Consider the following 25198-nt stretch of genomic DNA (forward strand, 5'->3'; position numbering starts at 1 on the left):
GGTGAAAATGGAATCTTAGGAGACTTCATTTCACAAGCAGATGCCTGACATGCATTCCATCAATGTTTACCCTTGCATAAGGAATAGGAAGTTCTCAAAAGGTTAAGGATTTGTTTAGGCTGGTCTAATTGGTCTATTGGCTTAACTACAAGAGCTTTGGAGAAACACATGTGGAACATCCCACTGACAGCTATTTTATATTTTTTTTATTGTAATGTTTCTTAGTTAAGCAAATGGAGGCGGTAATGAGTGCATTTGACTTTGCGCTTTCTTGGCTAAGCATGCACCAGTAAGACTGGTGTAATCCTCTAGGAACACTGTGCATGTGGAAGACGGCACCTCCCACCCCTGAAGGCATCCCTATTGGCTTTTCTCACTCTGCCATCACATTGTTGCTGTCTGCCACCCCAACCCTGTCCTTTCGCTGGTCTGCTTTTCTGATTAGTTGGGTATTTTCTAAAGCACCATTTCCATAACATGCCTTCCCCTAAAACCTGCCTGTGTTCCCATCTCTCCCATTTCAAGTCCTCAAACTCTGCCTGGGTTTTCAGTGTGTGAAGTGTTTGCCATCTTCATATATTTCTTAATTATGTTCATGTTGGTACCTCAGGTTCAAGACAATATTTAAATTTTCTTTTTTTTTTTTTTTTTAACTCTGGTTTGTACTCTAAGCCTCACTTTTAAACTCTTTTGAATACATGTTTGAAGACTGGCAGGTTTCGGGCCTGACTTAGTCAACGTGAGACCTGTGAACTTACATGGAATGGCATACTGGAATCATGGATTTCTTGTAACTGACCAATGAACTAAAAGCATGACTTCAAAGGAAGCCATCAGTTACGACTACTAATGAGTATAAGGCTGAGCCTAGATGGCAGACTTGCCAAACGTGCTCACCTGATTACAGGTGCCATCTTTAGCATCCTGTGTGTTTACTGGAGTACGAAGAATGCCCTGCTGGGAACACTGGCTTAGATATTTGACCTCTGAAAGGGTTTATAGTGTTTTTCCAATTATCAGTATTTGTGGTGAGCACTATAGGATGGTGAGATTAAAACACAGAAATGCTCTTAGAGTTTTTTAAACAAAGACTTAAAAATGACATATAATTCTCCTAGTATTTATGTGATTTCCTTATATTTTATTCCAAAGAAATATTATTGAAATAATAACATAAACATAAGGGCTTATTCAGATCAGTAGAAATGTTAACTTAAATCAACTATTTTTGTCTATATGATGTATGGTTTATAGCATGCTTTTTATGTACTAAATTCTTTCAAAAAATTGAAGTGCACTAAAAGGAAACAAATTAGAGTTAGGATTTCCATCTTCATAGCTCTGTTACTCAAGAACACTTACAGTATGTTGGGAAGAATACTATTTTGGTATATAAAATGATCACATTCATAACCAAGGTGGACATATTTTTGGTCCCTAAGCAACAATACAAGGCAATACTTATTCAGGAGCCTGAAAAAGATTTTGAAGACCCATCAGCAACTCAGCCAAGGTATCCAAGAATGCACAAGCTCACAACCTTTCAGTCCCCACAAAGCGAGGTGTGCAGGTGAACACTGAATGATTTGACATGTTTCTGAATTGAGCTCTGTTGGTGTTAATAGTTCAATTGATATTTTTAGTTCATTTTGATCAATGCACACCTACTCCATGACTCCTTCACTAGTAGGACAATATTTTAACACAAGTAAATTTTAGTTTACTATTCTTAGATTATAGTTTTTCAAATACGTGTGCCCGAGGGTATATAATATGGTGTACTTTGGCAATATTGGAAATATTTATGACCAGAAAAGAAAGAATAGCTACTAAAATCACATCCCCTCTTGGTATTACAGAAACTTGACAAGAGCAAGGGCTTTCCGGTTTGTTGTGGCTGTGTCTCAGCAGCTAGAGAAGACCTGATGTACACCAGGGCAGGTGCTTAATAGGCATCTGTTAAACAAAAACAACATGATAAAACAGGAAGGGCCTGATCAGCCTGTTCTTAGCCCTGGTATTGTACTATCCTGTACACGGAGACCTTATGAAACACATGGGAATATGAAGCAAAAGAGTATGTTTCAGGCTCAAATATTTGAAAAAAAAATGGTGAAAAATTTTAAAAAAGGTGCATTTTGATTATACACAGCAGGGAGGTTCATTGTGACAGCCACACATACATATAAAATAATTTAATCAATATCGTTCATACCTCCCTTTTTCCTCTGCTTCTCCCTTCCCCCATTCCCTTTCTCAACTCTAATGTTCTCCCTTCTATTTTCATGAGGTTCCTTTTTGCATATTTTCTATCTAGCTTCCACTAAGGAGAGAACATACATCCTTGACGCTCTGTGTCTGGCTTACTTCATTCAGCATGATGATGTAAAGTTCTGTGCATTTTCTTGAAAACCACATGATTTCATTCTTCTTTATGGCTGCATATGGGTGCATATTCAAAGACACCAGATTTGAATTTCGGTAATTTTATGACTGTGAGTCACAAATTTAAAATTCTTTGTTTAAGTCCCAATTTTCTCTTCTATAAAATCAAGGTATGACATACATTTGAGGATGTTCAATTTATGAAATGAATAACACGTACAAATTGCCTAGGAGACCACCTGGAATAAAATGGACACCCAATAAGTCCTGCCATCGTTCCTGTATTTGCCGAAGTGCCGCAGGTAGGTCATGCTGTCACATCCAGGTCTCTCTCCTTGCTCCTATCTGGATATCACCAGATGGGTCCTCTCTGCTTTGATCTGTTTCATGATAACTCTGGAAAGTATTCTAACTAAGACACTAAGAATAAATAGCAGATTAAAATGTCCAGGGAAACTAGCTACTGTTAAGGGGATTCTTGAAGACTTAAGAGTCTCACCACAATAGAATGATATAATGACAAACTTTTATTTTTTTTTATATTTTTAATTTTTTATTGTGGGTTGTTCAAAACATTACAAATTTCTTGACATATCATATTCCACACTTTGATTCAAGTGGGTTATGAACTCCCACCTTCACCCCATACACAGATTGCAGAACCACATCAGTTACACATCCATTGATTTACATATTGCCATACTAGTGTCTGTTGTGCTCCGCTGCCTTTCCCATCCTCCCCCCTCCCCCCTCCCCACCTCTCCCCTCCCCTCCCCTCCTCTCTCTCTACCCCCTCCACTGTATAACCCTGAGGGTCTCCTTCCATTTCCATGCAATTTCCCTTCTCTCTCCCTTTCCCTCCCACCTCTCATCCCTGTTAAATGTTAATCTTCTTCTCCTGCTCTTCGTCCCTACTCTGATCTTAGTTACTCTCCTTATATCAAAGAATACATTTGGCATTTGTTTTTTAGGGATTGGCTAGCTTCACTTAGCATAATCTGCTCTAATGCCATCCATTTCCCTGTAAATTCTATGATTTTGTAATGACAAACTTTTAAAATAGAGTGTCAAGACCATTAAAAATAGTTTTGACCTGGAACATGACCTTCTGAGCAACAATGCTATTTTATATTGCCCACTGTGCTGCATATGGACCTGTGACTGGAATGAATATTCTCAAACTTGCTGGACATTTTTTTCTCACTTGATGATAAACTCAAAGCACGTAAGTATCTGAGAAAGTAGGTAGGAGGGTCCTGGATCAGGACTGGCAGGTTTCTTTCTGTCTGGATGCTTAGCTCTGCAGGGAGAAAGGGAAAGCAAGAAGCAATGCCGGCTGTCACACCAGTTTGGAATGTTCTAGCTGTGACCAAGGGAGACAGGTACGTCCTGGCAAGTGGGAGGGGCCTTTCCACTGGATCTACTCTCTTTTCCTTTTCTTTTTTTATCAACTCATTCTGTTATATTTTCTTTAATTAAGTACAAAGACCTCTACTCTCTAGGCATATCACTTAGAGTTCATTTATTTCACCCACTGCTCTGTTTGGCAGCCAGTCTCTTGTCTCTCTCTTCAGCAATGGTGAGTCGGATTCCTTTTCCTTGGGGAAGAGAAATCCATGGTTTGTTGCCTTTGCCAATAGCAAAAATGTTGGAGAGCCAGGTGGCAAAGCTGTTGCCATTGGCATCTTTCACATGAACCACGTCAAAAGAGCCAGAATGTCTCTCTCTCTCTTGGTAATCACACCAATTCTTCCCAAGTTAGCACCTGTGGTCACCATACACAGGTTACCAGTGTCAAACTTGATGAAATCAGTAATCTTGCCAGTCTCCAATCTGAATGGTATCATTCACCTTGATTAGGGGATCAGGGTATCGAATGGTTCGAGCATCATGCATCACCAGATGAGGGATTTCTTTTGGGCCCACAAATAGCATTCTCACTTTGCACAACTTGTACTTGGCCTCCTCAGGTGTAATGCGATGAACAGCAAAATGACCCTTGGTGTCATAGATCAGATGGAAATTCTCTCCAGTCTTATCAATGCGGATGACATCCATAAAACCGGCGGGGTAGGTGATATCGGTTCAGACTTTGCCATCAATCTTGATGAAGCGCTGCATGCAAATCTTTTTTACTTCATCTCCTGTCAGGGCATACTTAAGTCTGTCCCTTACAAAAATGATGAGAGGAAGACATTTTCTCAGCTTGTGGGGACCAGTGAATGGACGAGGAGCAAACGCTCGAGTCAATTTATCCAGCATCCAGTGCTTTGGAGCTGCTCCCCACCTCAGATGCTTCTTGGGACCAAGAGCCATGGCTGCTCTAGGAATGGAAAGAGCTACTCTCTTTTCATGAAGTAGTAGAAGTTCCATGGAAGGTCAAGAATACCTAATAGATTTTAGAAAAGATATGTGACAATCACAATGAAGAGATCAAAAACTGCCTCTCAAAGGCAACAATGGCATTGATTTTATGGAGGGCTCTCACACAGAGATTTTGAATCACAGCTAATGATGACCCTTTTGCGTAAGATACATGTTAATAATGATAAAATTAGAATAATAAGACTATCCAATTTGCAGAATTATCCTAAGTATCAAGTCACCTTATAAATTAAATGGCAGTGACCACAGAGTCTCCATCCCAGTCCTTCTCAACCTTAACAGCATCATAGCACTCAGTACCAAGTGCTATTAAAAACGGGATTTTTGTCCAGGATCTTAACTTGCTGCTTGCAGTGAGAGGAGGCTCTTGCTGGTGTCTTGACACCTCAGTGAATCTGTTCCTGGAGAATGTGACATCTCTGGAGGGAAGACAAGAGGAAGTTATGTTCATGGTGTGAAAATGAACAACAGCTCACAAAGGTCTCCAACTATCCGCTGCCAAGCAGTCATTGAATGCGCATGGCCGACCTGGGTTGTGTGAGATGCTTCAGAAGGCCCCAAGGACAGGAAGAAGAACAAGGCGAGCAGCACTTTCCTGCACAAGAACACATAAGTTTTGGGAAATAATCAACTGTGAGAAACTGTTATAAGAGCTATAAAATGGGAATGTATATAATGGTTTTTCGAGGGCACTCAGGGAAAGACACTTCTGCCCAGGAAGAAGGGAGGGTCAGGAGATGCTTCAAAGCTCCACAGAAAATGAGAAAGTGTTTTTTTTAATAAAGACCAAGAAACAATGAGCTCACAAAGGTTTAGACTGGGCCATCTTTCCAGCCCTGTGAATCCCCTCCAGAGACCCATTCCCCAGGGCAGAGGACTTTCATTGAGATATCAGGATGCCATCAAAAGCCTCCTCAGGATGCCTGCAGGAAAGGTCAGAAGACTCAGGATTGTTATAGCACAGGATATACTGGGGAACAGTGGCAAAGGTATGGGGCTGGGAAGATGGCCAGAGCCCAGACATTGGAAGACCTTCTGCAACAAGCCAAGGAATTTAGTCTTTGTATCTCAGTCATAGAGAGCATTAAGGAATTTTGAGCAAGGGATAACATAATTGGATTTTAATTATATAAAGAGCAGCTCCAATGTGAAAAATAAATAAATAAAAAGATGTATAGAAGTGAGCAGGCGTTGGGGGTCAGGGAAATCAGTGTGTGCATGGGGTGGGGAGGGTCTCCTGCATTGCTTCCTGAAGAAAGGCATTTGAGTCAAAGCTGTGGCTATCCACAGGGAGCAACAGGGAAACAGCTTGCTAGGTGAGAATGCATGTGTCCCACTAATATTCTGGGTTTGGTTAAAAGAGGAAGTGGAGAAGACACACTGGGGAGGCCAGTAGACTCCTCTGCCATGGTCACCAAGGACTAGTCAGTGACACCAAGCAAGTTTCCATCAGCTCCTCCCCTCAGTTCTGGCCTCTCCTGAGTAGACGATCTGGCGAATGTGACAACATTTACTTGGAGTGCTGCACGACAGTAATTCCAGTGTTTTTAAACTTTGGGTTTGAAAGTTTGTGTTGGCAGATTTCCCTCGTTTGGGGTTTGGTTTGTTTGGCTAGAAAGTGGCATATTCAGACAGGCTGGAACACCAGCCCTAGCAAGTACAGTCCTGGGCGTGGTGCTTGCTGGGGTTCAGCACACCAGTGAGCTCAGTGGACAGCCCTGGTGGTGGGTGTGTGATGTGCTGGCAGCAAGTGAAGTGCAGCAGTGACCACAGCCCCTTTGGCTGCCCCCAGCAGAGGTTGGGAGGAAAACTCCATCTGGAGTCTGGAAACTGGGTTCAGGCTCGATCCTGCCACTAGTTTATTTTATCCCCTTGGGGAAAATACCTCAAATTCACTTTTTAGGTAAACGGCAAAATAGTTCAATTTTAGATACTCTCTTTTCATTTTCTTCTCCTTCTATGTTTTAAGCTAGGAAATGTACACCAGGCAAAGCACATTTCTGATTTGTGTCTATATCTGCTTTTCTTCCTGTCTTGAGTAAAACAGACTTATTGAAATTTTAAAATACACTTCTGGATATTTATAAGTACATGGCATTACTGACTTGAATAAAACTATTACTGGCATTTGATAATTTAATAGATCTTTATTTTTCCTGGAAGCAAGTACGTAGATGTTGTAAAGGAAATGATGATAAAGGATTCATTAAACGAAGATCCGGTAATCAAATGAAATCTAGAACCGAGAGAGGTACGTATGGCTTAGTAGACTGGAGGTTCATAGTGTCTTTTAGTAGAAACAATCCATGTAAAAGAAATATCTGGCAGTTAACACCTTGACAACCCTGTCCAGGGATGTCTACATCTAATATATGGACTCGCTCGCTCATAGCTGGGCAGCTACTGTCTCTGAGCTGGTGTAAACTCTTTCATAAAATGGAAAGGTGAAGGGAAAGGGGGAAAAAAAACAAGGGAGAGAAATGAAGTACAGTAGATGGGGTAGAGACAGAAGATGGGAGGGGAGGGGAGGGGAGGAGGGATAGTAGAGGATAGGAAAGACAGCAGTATACAACAGACACTAGTATGTAAAAACGTGAATGTGTAACCGATGTGATTCTGCAATCTGTATACGGGGGAAGAATGGGAGTTCATAACCCACTTGAATCAAATGTATGAAATATGATATGTCAGGAGCTATGTAATGTTTTGAACGACTAATAAAAAAATAAAATGGAAAGATGGTTGTTGATTTTACTGCATTATGAGGTATAAATAAAAAATATATATAAAGGAATATTTCATGTTTAAAGCCAGATACAAATGTTTATTCTTCTTCTCATCATGAGAGGCAGAGACTTTCCATAGTGAGAAGGGTTCTAAAGACGCTGGGGAAACTATTCCCTGAGACACAGCTTTACGCACACACATGGAAATTAGAGTTTTGACTCTGAGATGATACAAATGGCTAACCTTGCTTCAAGTGCCCAAGGAAAGACAGATATCTCACTCAGGGAACTGGATAATGGCACTATAAAGCATATTTCCAGACGGGTCTAGTGAGAAATATTAAACTTAAAATGGACATGGAAAATTACCTATTGCAGCCTAAGATAGTTGCTTTGAAAATTGGCATGGAGGATACTGATCCAACAAATAATGGGAACAAAAATATGTACCCATGCAGCTTTAATATATATACATATATACATTAATTTATATACATATATAAATGTTTTAATATTATATATAATTATATATATGTATATGTATATATATAATTATATATAATATTAAAACATTTATATATTTATATAAATTATATATATAATTATATATATATATATATATATATATATATATATATATATATATATATATATACATATATTTTCATTTTGTGGAAGAGAAAAAGAAAGATCTATCATTTGGCACAAAAAATAAATCTGAATTATAAATGTGATCTTGGCCACAAAATAGTAATTAAATTAGGATGATTTAATTGCATTATTCATGCTAGAAAGTATGGTATTAATTTGTTAGACAATCTAATACCCACATAAAAACGGAAACTGTATGATCATTATACTCAGTCCTCAGAAGAGGTACAAAGATTTCTTTTTCCGAAAGTGCTTCACCTGATAGGCAGGTGAATTGAAGTGTAAAAGTTAGATTTTTTTTTAATATTTATTTTTTTTAGTTGTTGTTGGACACAATACCTTCATTGTATTTATTTTAGGTGGTGCTGAGGATCAAACCCAGGGCCTTGCACTTGCTAGGCAAGCGCTCTACTGCTGAGTCACAACCCCAGCCCCGTTAGATTTTTTTTTTCTAGCACTAATAGATTAAAAAAACAAAAACAAAAAAAAAATACTAATTTCCAAATAAACATTATCTCATTTTATTCCCCCAAAGGACTGCTTAAATTTGGAACCCTTCTCACCCTCAATGACAAGGTCATGTGAGTCTCAGACAGTTATTCTTAGAGCACAAGCCAGCACAGGGCCCAGCAGGACTGAGAATAGGCTGTCTGGCACAGAGCCCCCTGTTCTTACATTATTTGCAATACCAATGCTTCAGGGTTATCATTTCAGAGGGAATTTCAAGCTATCTGGGGTGAAAGCCAATTTTTGTTTTCAGTTTTTAAAATTTCTGGCCCATGCAGGGATGACTTATATATTTACAAAATATAAAGAAATACTACACTGATTTGTTATATTTTAAAATATTTTTTCTAGTTTAACTATAGTATTAACATATATTTAACATATTATTAAGATTTATTTTATTATATCGATGTCAAATTACTATAAAAGTATTTAAGGATTATTCTTAGGTTCTACATTTAATGTAATTCTTTTTGTTACAGCTTCATGCAGACATAATTGCCAAGTACAAGTCGTATATATTTAAAATAGACAGCTTGATATTGATATATGTATACATGGTTAAATAGTTGCCACAGACAAGGTAAGTAACATACCCATCATCTCATAGTTGCTTTTTGTGAATATGTATATAAATAACACATCCTGTTGTAATTCCAGTGGCTCAGGAGGCTGACACAGGAGGATCACAGGTTCAAAGCCAGCCTCAGCAATTTAGCAAGGCCCTAATCAACTTAACAGGAACCTGTCTCAAAATAAAAAAAGGGCTGGAGATGTGACTCAGTGGTTAAGTGCCCCTGGGTTCAATCCCTGGTACCAAGATAAGAAAAATCAGAAGATCTACCCTGTTAGTAAATTTCAAATACACAGTACATGATCATTAACAATGGTCACCTGCTATATATGAAGTGTACCAAACTTAACATCTTACACTTCAGACATGGGCAAGTTGTACCTTTTGTCCAGTGTCTCCGTAAGTCCCCATGTTCTGTTCCCTGGGAACCACCATTCCACTGTTTCTCCAGTTTGAAGTTCTAGATCATACATGTTAGGGAGATCCTTCAGTATGTGTGTCTGGCTTATTTTACCTCCTAGCATCACATACTCCAGAATCATCCACAGTGTCTCAATAGCAGAACTTCCCTCTTTAAAAAACTGAATACCATTCCATTGTTGTCTGTGTATATGTGTGTGTCTCACACAGGTACACCAAATTTTCTTTATCCATTCATCTGTTAATGGACACTTGGTTTCTTTCCATTTCTGACTACTGTGAATAATGTAACAATGGAAACAGTAACGCAGCTGTCTTTTGAATATATGGATTTTGCTTGCATTGAATATATTATACCAGGAAGTAGAATTGCTGAATGATTTAGAGGTCCTATTGCTAACCTTTTTAAGGAACCCCCATACTGTTTCCTTTGTAGCTGTATCAATTTATATTACCACCAAGGTGTTTACCCCAGGTCCTCTTCAAGACTTGTTATCTTTTGACCTCCTGCTAATAGCTGTCTCAACAGGTATGCAGTATCATTGTGGATTTTGACTTGCATCTCCCTGGTAATTAGTGATAAAGATAATTTATTCATATCTATATTGGCTATTTCTATATCTTTTGTTTGGAAAAATGTCTCTTTGGGTCCTTTGCCCATGTTTAAACTTGGTTATTTGGGTTTATGCTGTGAACTGTATGAGTTCCTGACAAACGTTAGATAGTCACTTCTTTTAGGACATGTAGTCTACATGTGTTTTTTCCCATTCTGTAGGCTGCTTTTTCCCTTTCCTGACTATTGCTTTCACTCTTCATAAAATTTTCAGTTTGATGTAGCTTCACATTCTTCCTTTTTTACAATTGTCACCTGTGCTTTGATGTCACATCTAAAAATCATCATTGCCATGGCCACATTCTGGAGCCTTGCCGTGTGTTCCAATATTTGATTTATATTTATTAACATTTAAGACAATTAAAAATTTTTTAAGTTGTAGATAGACACAATCGCTTTATTTTATTTATTTATTTATATGTGGTGCTGAGGATAGAACCCAGTGCCTCACATGTGCTAGGTGAGCGCTCTGCCACTGAGCCACAACCCAGCTCTACATTTAAGATTTTAATTCATCATCCATCCATTTTGAGTTGATTTTTGTGCATGATGATAAGGATCTGACTTATTTTCTTTTTCTTTATTTCTTCCTCCAGTTCATACTCATGGAATATCTTCCCACCTTCTTCAGTTTTATCTTCTTCAGTTTCTTTCATTAATGCCTTATAGATGTTACTGTGAAGATCTTTTGCCTCCTTGATTAATTTTTCCTATTTTTTCATTTTGATGCTATTTTATCTGCAATGGATTTTCTTATTTCTTTTTTGGATAATTTATGATTAATATATGGAAACATAATTAATTTTTGAATCATGATTGATTCATTATTTGTTGCTCATTTTTTTTTCTATTGAATTTTATAGTGTCTTGCATCTTAATTGAATCTGTTTATTAGTTTTTACAGTGTTTTGATGGAGTCCTTAAGATTTTTTAATATATAACATCATTTTATCTGAAAACAGAAACATCTTATTTTTTTTCTGATTTTATTGCCTTTTATTTCTTTTTCTTGCTCTGTTGCCTTAGCCAGGACTTCTAGGACTTCTATAGATTTTCCTTATTCCTGATCTCTGAAGAATAACTTTCATTTTTTTCTGCATTGTGTATGGTATCAACTGTGGGTTTGTTGTATGTATCTTTACTGTGTCGAGATACATTTTTTCTATATTTAATTTGTTGAGAATTTTCATTGCAAAAGGATGTTAAATTTTTTGACAAATGTTTTGTCTGCACCTATGAAATGATCATGTGTTTTTGTACTTTAATCTGTTGATGCTGTATATCACATTTATTTACTTGTGTATGTTTCACTATCCTTGCATTCCTGAGATAAATTCCACTTGTTCATGACACTCTATCCTTTTAACGTGTTGTGTAACTCAGTTTTCGAATATTTTATGAGAATTTTGCTTCTATGTTAATCAAGGTTATTAGTCTGTAATTTTCTTTTCTTGTAGTGTTTTCATCTGGTTTGGAATCAAGGTAATACTGGTGTCATAAAATGAGTTTGAAAGTACTCTATTCTTTCCACTTTTGGAATAATTTGAAGCAGATTGATAGTAATTAATTTTTAAATGTTTGAAAGAATTCACCAGTGACAGCATCAGGTGACCTTTTCTTTTGTGGTGGAGTTTTGATTACTGATTTAATTTCCTTACTTGCTCTTGATCTATTCAGATTGTCTATTTACTTTTGGCAGGTTATATGATTCTAATAATTTGTATATTTCTTCTAGAAATTTTTAACTTATAATTTCTCAAAATAGTCTCCTAAAATCCTCTATAATTTTGTGTCAGCTGTAATGTCTCCTATTTCATTTCTAATTTTGAGTCTTCCCACTTTTTTTTCTTAGCTTAACTAAAGCTTTGCTAATTTTGTTTATCTTTTTGAAGAACCAACTTCCAGCTTTGTTGATTACTTCTATTGCCTTTCCAGTTTCTATTTCATTGATTTCACGTTCTGATATCTGCTACATTCTTCCTCCTACTAGTTTTAGGCTTAGTTCTTATTTTTCTAGATTATTAGTTGTAAAATTATTTATATGATTTTTTTTTTCTTTTTTCTCTATGTAGCTGTGTAAGTCAGCTTTTCAGCACTTGGAAAAAATACCCGAGATAATAAACTTGAAAGGAGGAGAGATTTATTTTATCTTATGATTTCAGAGGTTATGTCCAGGAGCATAGAACATTATGATGGGTAGCACATGGTGGAACACAGCGCTCAGCTCATGGTGGCCAGGAAGTCAAAGAGAGAGGTGAAGAGACTGCTGTCCCCACATCCCTTTCAAAAGAACTTCCTTCCATGAGGGCCCATCCCTAAGGGTTTCACCACCTCCTGGTAGCACCAGGTGCTGGCAGCCCTGTGTATATACATGGGCCTCTGAGGGGCATTTGTGCTGTAAACATCCCTCTTCCTATGTGTTTTGCTGTTATTTCCCAAGTTTTAATGTGTAGTGTTCCCATTTTCTGTCATCTCAAGGTCATTATTTGATTTCTTCTCTCACCTACTGATTGCTTAGGAGTGTGCTGCTTCATGTCCGCCTACTTGTTTACCTCCAGTTTTGTTTCTGATGTTGTTACAAGTTTCCTAACATTGTGTTTGGACAAGATGCTGGATATGATTTCAGTGTCCTTAGATTTGCTAAGACTTGTTTGTGGACTACTGTGTGATGTCCTGAAGAAAGCTGTCTGTGCACTTGAGAAGGACATGTGCTCTGTGTCCATGGGGTGGAATGTTCTGCCTATGTCTGGGGCCCATTTGGTCTCAAGGGTCCTCATGTAGGCTTAACCTGAATTTCCCTTACAGAGTCCAATGTTTCCCTACTGATTTTCTGTCTGGATGACTTATCTGTTGTTGAAAGCAAGGGTACACAGGCTCCTATTATAGTGCATTATGATTTCTCCCTTTAAATCTGTCAGTATGTGCTTTATATACTTGAGTGATCTGATATTGGATAAATATATATTTATAATTTTATATCTCCATAACTCTTAGATCCATTTACCATTAGATAATAACCTTTTATAGTCTCCCATTTCAGTTCTGGCTTAAAGTCTACTTTGTCTTCTATAAATATTTATACCTCAAAGCTGAATTTTGTCTGTTCAATGCTTCATACAGTGAGTCTTTCTTTAAAAAAATCCACTCAGCTACTCTATGTCCCAAGGTTGGAAAATGTAGTCCATTTACATTTAAAGCAATTAGTGACAGGTTAGAACTTGCTGCTCCATTTAGCCGGCTGTCCTCCCTCCTTGCTATTCTCTTTTATGTTTGGATGGTTTTCCAAGGGGGTAAGTTTGCATCCTTTTCCTTTTATCTTTGGGTATCTACAAAAGTGTTCTGTCTACAGTTACCAGGAGACTGGTATCATAGGGTATCATTTGTGATAGGAATAAGAGCCATTGTACCATGCTGCAGGCATGATCCTTAGCACTCACTTTTCCTTCAGATAACTTGACCAGGGTCTAACATGTGACACTGATTCCCCCTCCCATGACATGGACTGTAAGGGCACTAGGCATATTGGTAGACGTAATGATGAATTTTTCTAATAGTCTTCCTCCCATTTTCTACGGTTTCCCTGCTATAATTTCTTTCTCATCTGTTTTGATACAGGTTTACCTTGTGTAATGTTTAAATCAAATTAAGCATATCGATCTCCTCCAACATTTTTTATTTCTCTATGTTAAGATTCAAAACCCTTTGAGTTATTTCTGGAATGTACAGTGCATTTCTGTTCTCTGTATCGCCCGTCTATGTAGCAGTTGGCCAGAATCTCTTGCTCCTATCTAACTGTAACTGGGTACCGACTGGTTGACCTCTCATTTTAATTCTATAATAACTGTTCACAAACAGTTTCTAGTCTCTGTTCAGTAGTTTGAATAGAAACTCCAATTTGGGGTCTCTTAGCATTCATTTTCTAGAAGTTTCTGGAATCAATGAATTCAAGTTGCAGAGTGTTTTTTTTTCCCCAGGAATATGATTATATCCATTCTTTGTAATGAGCAATATAAGTCTAATATAATTTAAAAGCACCAGAAAATTTTATTATCATATTTCCCACAAAAGCTCTGTCCAAGAAATTCTCTTGAATAGCTTTATAGATTGTGTATTGCAAACATGATAACTTATTTAAAATTGTTTTTGCTTGATATAATTATCCGAATTGTTATGGGTTGTGTTTAGGTCATAGGGTATCATTTGTGATAGGAATAAGAGCCATTGTACCATGCTGCAGGCATGATCCTTAGCACTCACTTTTCCTTCAGATAACTTGACCAGGGTCTAACATGTGACACTGATTCCCCCTCCCATGACATGGACTGTAAGGGCACTAGGCATATTGGTAGACGTAATGATGAATTTTTCTAATAGTCTGTGTTTAAGCAAGTTCTAGCCACATTCTCTAGGTTTCTATTTTGAGTTGGATAAGTATTTGAAACACGAAATTGTGCTGATTGGAATGGGTAGACTTAAAGAAGTTTACATCTATCTAACCATGTCAGAGATCATAACCTCACATGACTACAGGGGTGGGTAGGTCATTTAAATGGGTACAGAAATCTAGGCATAAAGCAAAAACCCCAGCAAGACCTTTGGCAGAATGGAGAGCCATTACCCCGATAAAGATGTCATGTTCAGCATGTGAACGCTGCGTGAGGCAAACAGAAAAGGGGACCTGGCTACTGGCAGTTCTCTTTATTCTCTGCACACATCAGCAGATCTGAACTTTAAAACTCTTCAGAGTTTTCAAATATAATAAAATCAAATTCTAAACCATTAAGTTTTATTCAATATAAAAGTGCTTTAATTTTCTGATTTATAAGCTACTTAAGAGGGTTTTCCGCACAAAGTCCTCCCAGTTTTGAGCATTATAGTGATGAAAAGGGAGAAAATGGAAAATAAGAAGCTGAATGTGGGAGATATCTCCGGCCGTCACAGAGTCATTGCCAGACAGCCGCTGGTCCTGTGGGCTGGGTGCTGGCTTCCAGGGTGAGTGGGAGGGACTGCGGGAGGGGGCTGAGCAAGACAGGCTGGGACCCAGGTAAAGAAGTGCTTCAACTCATGGTGGACGTTCACTGGATTCCTGCTGCGTGCCAGGCACTTGCATTGGGGTGCTTTCAACCACTTCATGAACTAGTTCCTCTCAGTTTCTGATGAGATTAACTGTGTCACAAGGAATGTGTGCACATGTGGCCACGCGTCTAGTCACAAGGGACACATTCCTAGGTCTGCAGGTGGCTTGTCTCTGGGTAAGCATCATAGAGGGTGGTCACACCAACCTAGGTGGTACCGGCTACTTCTCCCCTAGGCTGTGTTGTAACGCTGCCGTCACATGTGTGGTCCCACACATCATTATGCACTCTGGGCATGTGTTCAGGTTCCTTGTCCTCTGTATTTGCCATATTTGAAAACATGACTCATAACTTCTTAGAGCAAACATTTGCAGTGGAAGAGATTTTATTTATTTTAAATGTCTCTTTGCATTGCTTGTGACTTACATTGTGTTCGTCAGGAAATATGCCTTCCTGCCTTCTGGCTCTACTCTAAGCCTCACTGGAGCACAAGCTTCCTGGGGGCAGGGAGTTTCCCTGTTTTCCTTACATATTTCCTGTGTTTGGAGCAGCATCACCCATGGTGGGACCTTGATGAATATTTCCACGTGGGTAAGTGAGTGAATGGATTTTTTTTCCTAAATTAATAGGTGGGAAACTAAAACATTTAATAACCTGATTGGCTTTACATGACTCAGAGAGTCTGAAAAAAAAAGCCATTCCTCTCAGCAATCATCTTAATCTCGGTGCAATGAGGAACAATTAATCAGAATAATTACTTGTGCAAATCTGAGGCTTAGGCATATCATCCTGTTATCAGCAAGGAGGAGAGGTGCTGATATGGGCTGAGGGCATGGTGGGTACTGAGCCTATGCTGGGACCTTTGCAATAGAAGAAGCAGGGCCCAGAGAGACTCCAGACACACCCACAGTGAGAGCTAGGAGATGGGGAGTCAAAAACGACTTCACACGTTCTAGGACTGAGACTGAATTTTCATGGTAATGTCCAGCAATTTCTTTCACATCCCTGGCCAAAAGACCAGATCACTAATTTGATAGCATTACCATGTTTAGAAATTTAGAAACGATCAAATAAGAAAAATTTCTACCTCACTAACTTACCTACCTGGCTGAGTCAAGCTTGGGAGTTTCAGTACTTGCTAGAGCTGGTTCCTATTCATACCCAGTTTGAGACCCTAGAAAGAAGGAAAAAACAAAACAAAAGATTCTAGGGTCATGTAGAAAGAACCCTGCTACATCTTGACATCTTCCCAATGTGCTCATGAGAACAAATACAAGCTAGGCCTCAGAAGGTCAGTCCATCCTCCCACCCCCAGTCCAGTCCCAAGGGTTCAAGGGTTAGTCTGTCTATCTTTGTGTTTACCTTCTCAGTTAATGCAACTCTAAAACATATTATCTTACAACTCTCTGGAATGCCTTCTCAAATATATGCTTTGATCTTAAGTAGATTTATAAGCAATTTATAAGCAATAAAAATAAACCATATATTTCTCTCTCTTTCTGTATATCTATCCATTCATCCAGCTTCATTTATCTATTCTAAATATCTGTCTTCTACATCACTGACTTGAAGGGAAGAATTAATGCAGTTGGGAAATTGTTAATGATGTACCAACATTATTTGAACACATGTAGCATGCATCATGCATTGATTATACTACAAATTGTAGGGGAGATAGAGGAATAATAGATAGATTCATGATGGATAAGTGGATGGAAAGATAATTGTAAACAGATTACCTGTCTTGACCTTCCCAGTGATTATATACATACTGTCAGAAAAATACGTATCTCTAAAGTGGTAAATTTTCTGTTTTTAGAGCAATGAGGTATCATTGCCAAAAATGCTACTATTTCATATTTCTTGAAGAATAAGACATCTCCTAATCAATGATAACTTACTTATCGGGATTGGTTCACTTGGTAGAAGCATTAAATATGCTGTGAACATCTGTCAGTCGATGTATGCAACTAGCCAAGATATGGTTTCAACTTTCTTCCCCTCCACATTTTGAAATGCACATTAACCTACCTGAAAGTCACTGGATAACCTAATGAAGAAAATGATAAATATCCAGGAGTCAAAATAATAGTGTTACAGGACTCTCCCAGGACTCCTGGAAAATCCTCTTTCCCTCCAAGAATTTTCTTGTGCTGAATTACAGACCCTTGGCCAGCATCAGGATGCACATTGCATTGGAATACAATACACAATGAACCTGCATTACAGATGTAGCCATTATCACAAAAGCCTCATGGAAATTGAATTTAGGACAATTTATTTTAGAGATAATCTTGAAAGCATGATAGCTAACGACAGTATGACCCTCAACTCAATGACTCTTTATGCCAATTAATGATTTCAGGATTATTTACTAGGGTACTTCAAGTTCACAGAAAGTTTTAAGAGCACCAAGACTGTTTACCACACTGTCATCTCAAAAGCAACAGAATTGGAAGCAAAAGGAAATGCTCAACCACCTTCATTAAGAAGTTTATTGAGCTGCTCATTTCAACAGCAGGGTATAAACAGAGAAAACAGACTTGGAAATAAATATTAAAAGCTCATCTCCATAGACCCATTGGAGGAAACAGAGGGCTAACAACCTTTGATATAGCTTGGGAGACTCTTCCTCAGCTGGAAATGCACCAACGAAAACCTTTCCAAGAAAGGAATCTTTTTTTTTTTTTTTTTTTGAGAAAGAGAAGGAAATTTTTTCAAAACCTATTAAAACACCCAGTGTGAAATAATAGAAAAAATTAAAGGATGCATCATAAAATAATACAGCCTCAGAAATCAGCAGGTTGTTATGGAAGAGGAAAAATACTACCTCAGTCATGTTAATAAAATGAGAAGTGAAATTAAACACTATAAATAAGATTTCTTACAGTCTTTAAAAAGAAAATGGTTCTAGAAGAATAGTTTGCTGAGGCTTAACTGTTTCAAATAATTCCTGTTTAAATCAAACACTATCATTCAGAGTCTGAGTGGTTTGGGATCTCGACCTCGGGGTGCCAAGCTGGGTTATGAGGAGAGAAAAATGCTTTGCAAGAAAATAAAATTGGGTTCAAGTCCTGGTCCTGCCTCACATTATATCATATGACCTTAGAAAGTTGTCTAACCTCATCATTTGGGTTTATCATCGGTTCACTTGGGAAATGTCCACTAGCTGCTGGCTGAGAATGTGGGTTTGGGATTGGGACAGACCTGAGTTGGGAACCGAGGGATGAGCAGGTTCCCTCCGTAGATGGGTCTGTTTCCTAATCCGTAGGAAGGATGTTAGTATGTACCTCTCACAGTTGCCAGGATTGAAGAAGAGCATGGGAAAGCCTTTGGTTCAGCCCCAGGTACACAGTCAATGCTCAAAATCAGGGTCAACAGGATGTTAGTTATGGTAGGAAAGAGTGAATTATCCACCTTCTAAAACCACTTGAAATCCAGCAGGTGCTGAGTGGGAATTCACTTCTCTCATGCTATTTTCCACCAAAGTATTACCTCCTTAATGTTAAAGACCCAGGGTCACTATCGACAGCATTGCAGTAGAGCTACTTAGCTAAATATTTGGCAGAATAACACACACACACACACACACACACACTCCCTCTTGCAATCATACAGCATCTTAGAGTGTAGGAATCATTCTTATGTATATTACCTCATTTGCAAAGCACAGCAAGCCTATGAGGTTGATGGCATGATTATACTCATTTTTCACAAATGGTCAGGGTTCAGAAAAATTAGCTTGTGAGTCATGTGGCTGGTTAGTGGCTCCTGAACTTCTGTCACTTAATTCAATGTGTTTCCATGATCGCACCCCATCTTGGGTAAACTCTAGAATTTTTGTTCAGAGAAGGTGATGATCAACTGTAAGAAGCAGATTTTTTTTTATTAGAACACTAAAACTCTCAAAGGAAGACACTCCTGAGAAATACATGGCATCGATAACTCTGTGTCCCTCTTTGGAGGTAACCCCAGGGTCTCAATGACCTCAGGCAGTCTCCAAGGATTATTTTCTCCAAAAAACTCAGACATAACCTCAAATATAATTTTGCTCACTTTGCACAAAAACTAAATCATGTATAATAATCCACTCAAGGTATTCAGCATAGCTAGCATTTCCCACATTTATCATGTATCATACTGTACCCCATAAATATGTACAATATTTGTGTGTTAATTAAAAGGAAAATAAAAGGATACCACAGCCTTCCAAAACAAAAACATAAACAAGAAAAGCACAAAAGTGTGGTTAAGTTGGCTGTTCCTTTAATCAAAAATCAGGACGAGTCTTCACACCTGGTTTCTAGAATCTGTAAATGTTATGGGGCTGGAGACCAACTGGCAGAGAATGGGAAGAGGATGAGAAGCAAATGCTTTTATTTACTGAGAAGTTATAACAGAACCAGAGCCCAGTAAAGCAGAGGGCCTTGGGACTGGGACGCTTCCCTACCACCCTCCCTTCTCCTGCTCTTCTTATTAACCTTGTTCTTTTCATGTTAAGACAATTTGTAAAACTGTCTCCTCACTCTCTGCTTCCCTTCCTGTCTTAAGCTCTGTGGATTAATGTAACCCTCGGTCAGATCTGGGCCACCAGCTCCCACAGGTGGCTTTTGCTTGTAAACAGAAAGCTGAGGTGGTTTTACTGTTTATGTGCAAGTCACTGAGTAGATCAGCAGGTGGATTAAGTTGAAACCTCTTCTTCCTGGGAAAGGCTGGACTGGCTGGAGTAGGAAGGCTTCTTCCCACTGCTCCAGGAACACCAGACACACCTGCCCCATGTCCCAGGACACAGCCGTCAGCTTGTGTCATTAAAGGTCATGGTACCTGTCACTCTGATATTTTCAAAATGGAAATACTCGAGGGGGAGGGCCACACTGGAACAAAAATATTTCAGGTTTGCATACCTATGTGAGGAGCAGCTTTAAATTAATTTAGAAAGAGGCAATTATTGCCTTAAATAAATGGTGCAATCTAAAACATCGGCAACATTTTGCAGTTTTCTCTGAGATCCATTCTTTGAATAGGGTTGCATAATTATCCCGAAAGTGGAGATGACAGGAGTCTGATTAAGGAAACAGAAAAATTGGGAATATCTTTCCAAACTCAGAAGCAATTAAGCTGCCATTTGGGAGGCTTGCAGAGTCCTATGAAGAAGGTGGGTTTCACTGAGACAGAAGAAGGTGGGTTTTACTGAGACATGAGCCTTGGTTACAAGAAGCCTCCCACTGAAGCCTGACACAGTGGCTTCCAGAGCTAGCTCCATCCCCGCTGATCGCCTCTTTCATTTGCAACAGCGTTTACAGCAATTTCCTTTCAGTGTGAATGTGCCTTTCTGATCCATCATTCCTGATTCCAGCTTCGTTATGTTGCCGCTGCAGAATAAGGCATGTCCACGTTTTTGCTTTGTCTGACGCTGCATGCCCAGCCTACCTGGCCGAGGAATTAGCATAGCACAGGATGCAGATGCACTAGAACCTGTGTCACTCCTGGCAGGCTCGTCTCCAACAGAGATGGCTGGAAGAAAGAATCTCTGAACGGTACTTAGTTCTGCTATTCTCCTAATCCATGTAGACAAAGATAACTTAGCAAACATAATCATTTTCTTCTCTGTACCTTGATCCACTGCACTGGCTAATTGCCTGTTGTGAATGTGAGATGGTGCAAAGAAATCAATGACAATGATGGTAATGAAAGCCTGGGATATGGAGTGGTTGTACGGTCATGCACTGAGCAGAGAGCTAAGCATTCCTGAGTACTGGTGAGCAAATGCACATTGCAGCACTGATAACATTTTTATGCCAATGGATCAACAGGAAGAAAAAGAAAAAAGTATATGCTTATAAATGAATGAATGGAATTTTTGAGAAACAAAGAGTGTGTGAAAGCAGGAGTATCAGCTCTCAGCCACGACCCCAAAGCTCAGGAAAAGGCAGGATTCTGCAAAAGAGACTGTGTGCATGGCTACCCCAGACGGTGCTGAGGATGGTAAGACACTGGCCACCAAACACTGAGATCAAAGGACACCAGTGATCAAATAAGGAGGCCCTTCTGAGAGTGGCTGACTTCCTGGGGATGGGGAGTATAAACAAAGACAGTGGCCTTCAACAAAAGCAGGACTGTCCACCAGGCCCTTGCCAATCTTGAATATAAAGAGTCCTCTGGAACTGAAACTTCTCAGGGGTATTACATCAAAACACACCACTGAATCCCTCCTTGCTTCCTCTTCTGTCAGAGCAGACCTCTCTGAAAAGTAAACTGTACTTTTTGTGTGTAAAATACTAGGTCTGGCTGAATGCAGAAGAAAATCAGAACCCCAGGTCTGTGAGTGACTTCTCTGAAAACCTTCCTCTGGGATGCTCCCTGCCGGCTCCTCTCCATCCCTGGATCCTCAGGTGGCAAAGGAATTCAGGGAGTAAAACAATAAGTGGCCCCAGTTTTCTGTCCCTGCCCTGCTTCCGGGAAGGGCAGGGCTTCTCCCTAGTTCTCTGGGTATTTCAGGGCAGCAATTAATTAACCATTTAATAAATCCCTGGGCACCTAGGGCTCCTTCTCTTCAGAAGGGAACTGGCATAGTATAGGAGATCCAGCGCTTCCGGCCGGGCCTGACCTTGCCTCTGTGCCCTGCCGATCAGCTCCATTCTTTGCTGAACACCTACAGTTTTGGAATTGTGACAACTTCATGATGATGATTATTATTTTTTGACCTCTCAGAATTCCTGTACATTACTTGGGGTCATTCTCAACTGTCTAGTCAGTATTCTTAATCTTTAAGACATTGTTAAAATACTAATTTCCCAAAGCCATGGTTTTAGGAATTGTGATTCAGTGAGTCAGAATGGTGGCCCAGGGACCTGCTTTTTAGGTGTCAAGCAAAACAAAACAAAACAAAACAAAACAAAAAACCCCCCCAAAAACCAAAACATAACATGGGAAGAGACTGGCAACAGCTTACTTCTCTGGCCTCAGATTCTTGCCTCTCTGTGCAGATAATAGCTGATATTTCCATTGTGAATGTTCTTCCAGAACCTGCAGCCCCCATGATGTGCTTTCTGCAAACCTTCTCAGTTACATGTTTAATTTTGCTCAAGCCAGGAAACAGAGTTGTCTGATGACCTATGAAAAACAAATATCAATGCTTTCTTTCCTGCTATAAAGGCAAAATAGAAAATAAGGAGAACTAGAGAGCATCCAGGTTTATTGTTTTCTTCATCTTCTTCCTATCTGCCATTCTAATTTGTTAAATAAGTTGTAAATGAAATGTCTGCCAAAATACTTAGAAGGCATCTCAGGAAAATTGGAGACATCAAAAGTATATAGGTAAGTTGGGAAGATAGGGGCAAATGAAGAAATTAGATGTATTTGAAAGCAGTGGGTGGACTACCCTGAATTCATTCTTTTATAAACTCACAAATGGATCAATAAGCTTTTTGTTACAAAAGCCAACTTAGTTCAATTCTTCTAGCACCCCCTTGAAGTTATCTTGGATCATTGTTGAAGAGTGGAACACTGCTCGTTCTCAGTTGTTACATCTCTTTGTCCTCTCTTCTACTTGTGAGATGGCTCCTGTGTCCTGCAGATGGAATGGTATCCTCAGGTAACCTTCCTTCCAATACCATGAACTGGTCTAGGTCATATGTCACCGTTTTTTATAAAATGAGGATTATTTAAATATTAACTCAATTGATTTATGTAGCCTAAATATTAAAGCCTTGTACTATTTGTGAAGACTAATAAATAATTATGGATAATTATAATCATACCACAAGGTTCAACTATTTTTTTTAATTTAAAAACTAAAAATGTTCTTAGTTTATTGAACATGTAATTAATGTGAGAAAATTTGGTATGCCAATTTCATTAACTATCTTTTCATCAATACTGATGTAAATTAGAACATTTAGGCTAAAAGATACTTATTGAGAAATTTTTTTATTGCCCAAGTTTGCACAACCTCACAGATGGTTTGTGCTGCCTTCTGACCCTGGAAGCATACTATTTAAGAGACTCCAGGCACGTCAGTCTCTATTCTTTCCTTCACACACCATGGATTAACCAAATTCTCTACTCTTCCTAATTCTGTGTCCAACAACAGGTTAACTTCCCATGAATGTAGAAGTTGCTCATATTACTATAAAGGTTACCTGATAGTTCTTCTAGGTTTGTTTTCATTTTAAGAGGGAATATCAGGATCAAGACTGCTTGAAATCAAAGTTTCTGTCTTCTGAGCAAGGAAATAACAAGAGCTATGAATGAACATGGTAGTAAGAAACTTCAAATTACCCCTCAGGAACATCCATAGTGCTTGCTGTGTAGACTCCACATAAACTGCAAGCACTTTACCCTCTACATGAACAAATGTTGTACGAGTGTCAACCAAGCATTATTCTTTCTTTTAGATTTTTCAAAAATAACATTTGCGTTCCTACTTTGAAGCATCATTGGCCTCAATAGAACGAGACAGAATGATCTGAGTGGGAATAAATTAGACTTGAAGACATTGGTGAGGACTCACATTTAGCTTAATATAGATTCAGACAGCTGCATACAGACACACTTGGAGGTGAGTGACTTTACTCAAGGTAGCACACTTGCATAGGTTGTGTTACTGCTTCTGAGAAGGACTAAAAGGAATGGCTCCCCAGGGGCGATGAGCAGGCCTTGCACCCAGATCTTGCCTTTTCCTACCACTGCCCAGTGAAAGGAACCAAAGCTCCTCAAAGCAATAGTTGATTCTAGGACTTAGGAAGGAAAATAGGGTGTCATTTTTAACCCTAGAGCATCTTGAAATGCCAAAGGTAAAGGAAGTACTCAAAATGAAAAGAGACACGCACATTCACTCTCTCTCTCTCTCTCTCTGTCTCTCTCTCTCTCTCTCTCTCTCTCTCTCTCACACACACACACACACACACACACACACACAGAGGGTGGGGGGAGGCTGACCGGTGGGGGTGTGTCGAAGGGACACAAGGCCAGATTGGAAAAAGCAAATGACCAAAGATGGAACATTAGAGCAAGTAAATAACTAAACAGTGCTCATTATAATCCATACTATGAAGAAAATGATTGAAATAAGAAAAGAACAGGGAAGGGGACGGCAATAGCCCAGGCAGAATTGCCAAGGATTCTCAGATTCTGCACTCTAGGAGGTGAAGAAAAACTCCGCATTCCTTAGGCATCCACTGCACGTGTGACTGTTGTGATGGGCAAAAGATGCGACTAATGCAGTCCAGGGGGAGAAATAAAAAATGTCCAAGTGCTTCTGCCCTTTGTAATGCTTTATTCACTCAAATTACTCAATACAATTTCACTCCATAGGTTCTTAATCAAGAACACGACAATCCTTAATGCTAGGCACTGCAATAGACATCATCAACTCAGAGCAAAGAATTCTAGATTAATTAATTCACTGCAAACAATTCTAGATTAATTCTGAGTACTGCAAACACACTTCATCATGACAGGCTAATGACAGACATTCCCTCTGGGTGCTAAGTTCAAGTGTCAGTTCAAACGTCTCAAGCCTTAGGCTCTAAGTCCAGCAGATGACCCTCAGACCACAGTGATCAGGTCAGGAACCAAGGCCGACTTCTCCTGAGGTGGAGCTGAAGACCAGTGGAGGAGAGAGTCCTAGGGAAAAGTCCTGGCTCTCACCAGGGTCAAGATGTGGCTGTAGAGTTCGAGAGCAGAGAGGAAGATGCAGAGGATCAGCAAACAATGAAAAGTGTTGGGATGTCAGTCCAGGTCCTCATCAGGTTCTCAGCATGAGGGCATCAGTATCAGCTAGCTGAATGTCTGTTCATTTGCTCTATTATTTACGCTAAATTTGGGGGCTTTTGACCACCCCCCCTTTCAATCCTTATCA

The 25198-nt window shown here is 39.1% G+C and overlaps 1 pseudogene; it reads right to left on the bottom strand.

The window, feature by feature from the left end:
* Positions 1-3903: 3903 nt before the first annotated feature.
* LOC124099727 (small ribosomal subunit protein eS4, X isoform-like) lies at positions 3904-4701 on the bottom strand (annotated as a pseudogene).
* Positions 4702-25198: the final 20497 nt, after the last annotated feature.

Source organism: Marmota monax, unplaced genomic scaffold (genome assembly GCF_021218885.2).
Source record: "Marmota monax isolate L192 unplaced genomic scaffold, Marmota_monax_Labrador192_F-V1.1 WCK01_AAM20220418_F8-fsc00026, whole genome shotgun sequence".
NCBI classification, from domain to species: domain Eukaryota; kingdom Metazoa; phylum Chordata; class Mammalia; order Rodentia; family Sciuridae; genus Marmota; species Marmota monax.